Raw genomic sequence first — 5,891 nt, 5'->3', positions numbered from 1 at the left:
CAGTGTCTCAGCGAGATACACGCTCCAAGGATCTTGCAGAGACAAGAGATCGTGAGTAGTATCTTTGTTTACTTCTGCGTGGTGCTGTAGGCTTTCATCAAAGAGCTGCTGGTAGATGGACAGACTGGAGGTGGCCATGTGCTTTGTGAGATGGTGAAACCCACGTAGAGCAAATACCCACTGCTTTTCTCGACCTAGCTTTAGACTTGGGTAGCATTTCAAACGCAGATGCTTCAGACCAGCATGTTAGCTGTTGTGTTTAATAACAATCATTTTTAAAAGGCTGTTGTTGGTCAGAACACCTGGGGACAGGGGCCTCTGAGATGTGGGAAAGACCCGAGGGGCTGAGCTGGTCCTTCCCCAGCCTGTGGAAATCTGCTAGGAGACAAGCAGCAACTCCTGAGATCAGGTTTCAAGCACGCAGGTTCAAGAGCGCCTTAGTTTATAGGAGCAGCGTGAACTGTGTCGGTGTGTGGGACAAGAGGCGTTCCGGAGCCAGGTGGCATGATGGTGCACGTGGGTCCTGAGAGGTGGCAGAGACAGTGGCTGAGGGACGGAGGGGACAGGCAGCCTCCACTGCATGCAAGCACTCCCGGAAATTACTGGGGGTGTGTGCGTTGTGGTCTCCTGCAGGAGGAATGGACGCCATAGAGTTCCGGGGGCTGGGGAGCACTCAATCTGTATCTGCACATAAGAAGCAACATGCTTCAGGCTGGTGGAGCGGGACACCATGGCCGTCACTTTCCCACCTCGTCTCCGCGCTAGCTCACGGTGCCTGCTGCTTCGAGGATAACGCTTGTTCTCTCTGCTGCTGCCCTTGACATCTCCGCCCTCTGCTCTGTGTGTCCCTCTCTGTCTCCCCCACAGAATCCCAGAGACAGATTTGGTGTGACTAGTCACCATCCCTTGGACAGAGTTCATTCTCCCCACACTTCGATGTGGCTTGTGAGCCTTGAGCTGGCATCCCGGGGGCAGGTACACTCTGGACCCAGTAGCTCCGGCCAGGGTGATGGCAAAATATGAACCTCGGGAACTCTGAGGGATGCCTGAGCACATGTTCCCAGGAGGGGGCTGACAGGGTCCGGGGCTGTCTGGCTTGTCCAGCCGGCGCTCTGGTTTATCCCTCACTTTTACTGTGCAAATCTCTCTGCAGCCCCCCAGTGACCCGGTAGATGGCCTTGTTGCGTGAATGTTGGTTTTGATTGGATTCATGCCCTGCGAAGGATGCTGGAGTTGGAACAAAAATATCCCTTTTGGATCTTCTTTCTGTTCCTATTGCCTCTCCCTGATTGGTATATGTTTACAGTCACTTCTCCCTAATGCCTAGAGAGGGTTATATAAAATGGGACTGCTCTCTTGGCCATCACTGGAGCATATTCAGGAAATCTTGCAATATGAGAAAATCAAGAAACAGAGCCAGTGAATACAGCAGTCCCACTTATTGGACAACGTTTAAAAAAAAACCAGATATCACCGATAGATCGTATTCTGTGAATACAATCTGTGAATATTCTGTGAATGCAATAAAATTAGAAATACAGGTACACCTCTGAGATATTTCTGGTTCGGTTTCAGACCCCCGCAATAAAGCAAATATCGCAACGAAGCAAGTCACATGAATTTTTTTTGTTTCCCAGTGTATATAAAAGTTCTGTTTACACTATACGGTAGTCTGTTAAGTGTGCAGTAGCATTATGTCTTTAAAAAAATAGTGTACACACCTTAATCTGAAAATACTTTATTGCTAAAACCTTCTAACTACCACCTGAGCCTTCAGTAAGTCGCAGTGGTAACATCAAAGATCACTGATCACAGATCACTGTAACATAAGTGTTAACATATTATTTCATATTATAATAATGAAAATGTTTGAAATATTGCGAGAATTACTAAACTGTGGCACAGAGATGTGATGTGAGCAAAGGCTGTTGGGAAAATGACGCAGATAGACTTGCTTGACGCAGGGTTGCCATAAATCTTCAATTTGTGAAGCGCAGTAAAACGATATGTACCGATAATTAACAAAAAAACCCACAAAAGCTTCTGTACATTCAGGAATTTATGTGTTTATGTAAAAACACACTTATTAATAATTTACAGATTACAGAAGAAATTGTAATGGAAATGATAAAATATTTATGAATGAATAACGATGAAAACACTATGTTTCAAACCTTGTGTCATGCGAGAGGAAAATGTTACCCTTAAATGTATTCGTCAGAACAGAGGACAATTTGAAAATCAAAAAGTCAAGAGTTTAACTTAAGAAGTTAGGAAACGAACAACAGAATATGCCCAAAGAAGGAGAAAAATAATAAGAAAGATAAAAGTAAATTAAGATAGGAGCCCCGATAGCTTTAACTGGGAGGGTTTGTCAACCTCTAATGATGAGGTAATTCTTCATATACAAACTGTTCCAGAGAATAGGGTGAAAAATACTCCCAAACTCTTTTAATGAGGCTGGTAAAACATTGACAATGAAACCAGACAAGGACAGGACAACGAAGGAAAATTTTCAGCCAATCTCACCCATGAGTAGAATCGCAAAAATCCAAAATGAGATATTGGCAAATAAAATCCAGAAATATATTTTAAAATGCATCATGACCAAGAAGGCTTTATCAGACATATATAAAGATGGTTCAACATCAGAAAATTCTATTAAAGAAATATACCACTGCAGCAGGTAATGGAGAAAAAACATGAAAATCTCAACAGATGCAGGAAAAGCATTTGCTAAAATTCAATTTATTTGCAATAAAAAAATCCAAACCCCAAACAAGCAAACAAAACAAAACAAAAGCCAAACAAAGCTTCTTTTTAAAAAAAATTTACTTATTTATTTTTGGACGCATCATATCTTCGTTGCTGCATGTGGGCTCTCTCTAGTTGCGGCCAGCGGGGGCTACTCTTCAGTGCAGTGCGCGGGCTTCTCATTGTGGCATGTGGGCTTCTCATTGCGGTGGCTTCTCTTGTTGGGGAGCGCAGGCTTTAGGCGCGCAGGCTTCAGTAGTTGTGGCTCGCAGACTGTAGAGCACAGGCTCAGTAGTTGTGGTGCACGGGCTTCGTTGCTCTGCGGTGTGTGGGATCTTCCCAGACCAGGGCTCGAACCTGTGTCCCCTGCATTGGCAGGCGGATTCTTAACCACTGCGCCACCAAGGAAGCCCAAACAGAGCTTCTTTTTAGGGTTACCTCTGTTGTCTGTTCTGTGCAATCCTTCCCCCTTCCCATTACACTATACCTTCCTCCTCTGCTGCTTTTTTTTTTTAATTAAAAAAAATTTTTTTAAGTATAGTTGATTTACAACATCATATTGGTTTCAGATGTACAACATAAGGATTCAAATTTTTATAAATTATACTTTAAGTTATTATAATAAAATATCGGCTATATTCCCTGTGCTGTACAATGTATCCTTGTAGCTTATTTATTTTACACCTCTTGTAGTTTGTACCTCTTGTCCCCCTACCCCATCTTGCCTCTCCCCACTTCCCTCTTCCCACTTGTAGCTACTATTTCTCTATATCTGTGAGTCTGTTTCTATTTTGTTATATCATTCACGTGTTTTATTTTTTAGATTCCACGTATAAGTGATAACATACAGTATATTTCTTTCTCTGTCTGACTTATTTCACTGAGCATAATACTCTCCAGGTCCATCCATGTTGCTGCAAATGGCAAAACTTGAGTCTTTTACATGGCTGAGTAGTATTCCATTGTATATATACATCACTTCTTCTTTATCCATTCATCTGTTGATGGACACTTAGGTTGCTTCCATATCTTGGCCATTGTAAATCATGCTGCTATGAACATTGGGGTGCATGTATCTTTTTGAATTAATGTTTTCATTTTCTTCAGATATATACTCAGGACTGGGATTACTGGGTCATAGGGTAACCCTATTTTTATTTTTTGAGGGTCCTCCATACTGTTTTCCATAGTGGCTGCACCAGTTTATCTCCCCACCAGCAGTGCTGGAGGGTTCCCTTCTCTCCACATCCTCTGCAACACTTGTTTGTTGTGGTCTCTTCCTACTCTTCTTTATCACACTTTCATGGGTAGGCCTTTGCCCTTTTTTTTTTTTTTAACATCTTTATTGGAGTATAATTGCTTTACAATGGTGTGTTAGTTTCTGCTTTATAACAAAGTGAATCAGCTATACATATACATATATCCACATATCTCCTCCCTTTTGCGTCTCCCTCCCACTAGGCCTTTGCCTTTGTTCCCTCTTCCTGGAATATTCTGGAATATTCTGCTCCCAGATATTCCCAGGGCTCTCTTGCCACTGAGGTATGAGTAGAGCTGTCATCTCATGGAGGCCTTTTCTAAACACTCTAGGTCAATAACTCCCCATCTATTCTTTTTCACATCAACCAGCTCTATTTTCTCTCTTGCATTTATCACAAACATGACCTTGTTTATTTACCTGTTTGCTTGTTCATTATCTCCGCCTTCAGATGTAAGCACCAAGGACAGTACAATGCCTGGCACACGTCAGGTGCTATATAAATGTTTGTTGTGTTAACTGACACGGGTTTTTTGGCCATTACTGGGGCATATTCAGGAAATTTTATAATATAGCAAATTAAACTTATTAATAGTTTCAAATGTAATGAAATACTTTTGAGACTACATGTAACAGCAAAGTTGATATGTTGCTCTCTGTAGATATTTATTGATTTCAACTTTTCAGTTTTCTTTTGGTATTTTGCAATGAAAAAATAGTCTGCAACATTTTTATAGTTTTGCAAAACCTATAAGCCCTAGGCTTTCTGTCTATGATGTCTAATGGAAAAATGGACCTATTGGGGGGAATTATGTAATTTCTCTCTCTTTTTGTCTGTGCATCCAATAAATGGAATTTATTTCGTTTTTAAGGGGAAAGTTGTGTGAGATTCTTTATTTGGTTGACTATGTGGTGAGGTATAGAGAGCTTACATAAGCTGCATGGTGAGTTAGCCACGCCAGACTTTTCTAACAGATGCCAATGGGAGAGTGGCGCCCTCTAGCGCACATTTGGAGAACTGATGCTGAGTGAATTGGACTTTTGTTCTCTAAGGCCAGCCTGGCCACGTTTTTATTATAATGCACAAGTCAGGGACCATGTAGGCGGTCAGTAAATACTTTCTGAATGAATAAATGGAACCATGAGGCTTTGCAGAGTGCCCTATGGAAGTGAGTAAAAAAATAAAATTAAATCAGAGTTGTAAAGTTAACTGTCCCCTTAGAGATGAAGTGAAGGTTGATGGCTAATACAGGGGAGAAAATTGGAGGTAATGAAATTCGACACGTTTCTTTTCTGAGTTTCCAGAAGGGAGAAGGAGAAAACATAGAGTAACTTTCCAAACAGAATGAGCCAAAAAGCCGGCAATGAAAGTTTGCTCATGAAAGTGTTAGAGGGACTTTTAAAAAGGGAGTAGACCCCAAAGGAGTTGATACGCCAACTCCATCGGCTGGCTGAGTCGACCACAGTATGCGAGAGAAGGAAGCACGTAATAAGAGCGGGAAAAAACAACCACTAGCTGAAAAGTTGTGGACTGTTTTCATCTGTAAGCAAATCTTTAAAATGTAGATGTTACACTTACATGCAGAATCTAAAATATGATACAGGGGCTTCCCTGGTGGCGCAGTGGTTGAGAATCTGCCTGCTAATGCAGGGGACACGGGTTCGAGCCTTGGTCTGGGAAGATCCCACATGCCACGGAGCAACTAGGCCCGTGAGCCACAACTACTGAGCCTGCGTGTCTGGAGCCTGTGCTCCACAACAAGAGAGGCCGCGATAGTGAGAGGCCCGCACACCTCGATGAAGAAGCCCCCGCTCACCGCAACTAGAGAAAGCCCTCGCACAGAAACGAAGACCCAACACAGCCAAAAATAAATAAATA

This window comes from Phocoena sinus, chromosome 9, assembly GCF_008692025.1.
Source record: "Phocoena sinus isolate mPhoSin1 chromosome 9, mPhoSin1.pri, whole genome shotgun sequence".
Classification (NCBI taxonomy): domain Eukaryota; kingdom Metazoa; phylum Chordata; class Mammalia; order Artiodactyla; family Phocoenidae; genus Phocoena; species Phocoena sinus.
Note: the sequence above shows the minus strand (reverse complement) of the source record.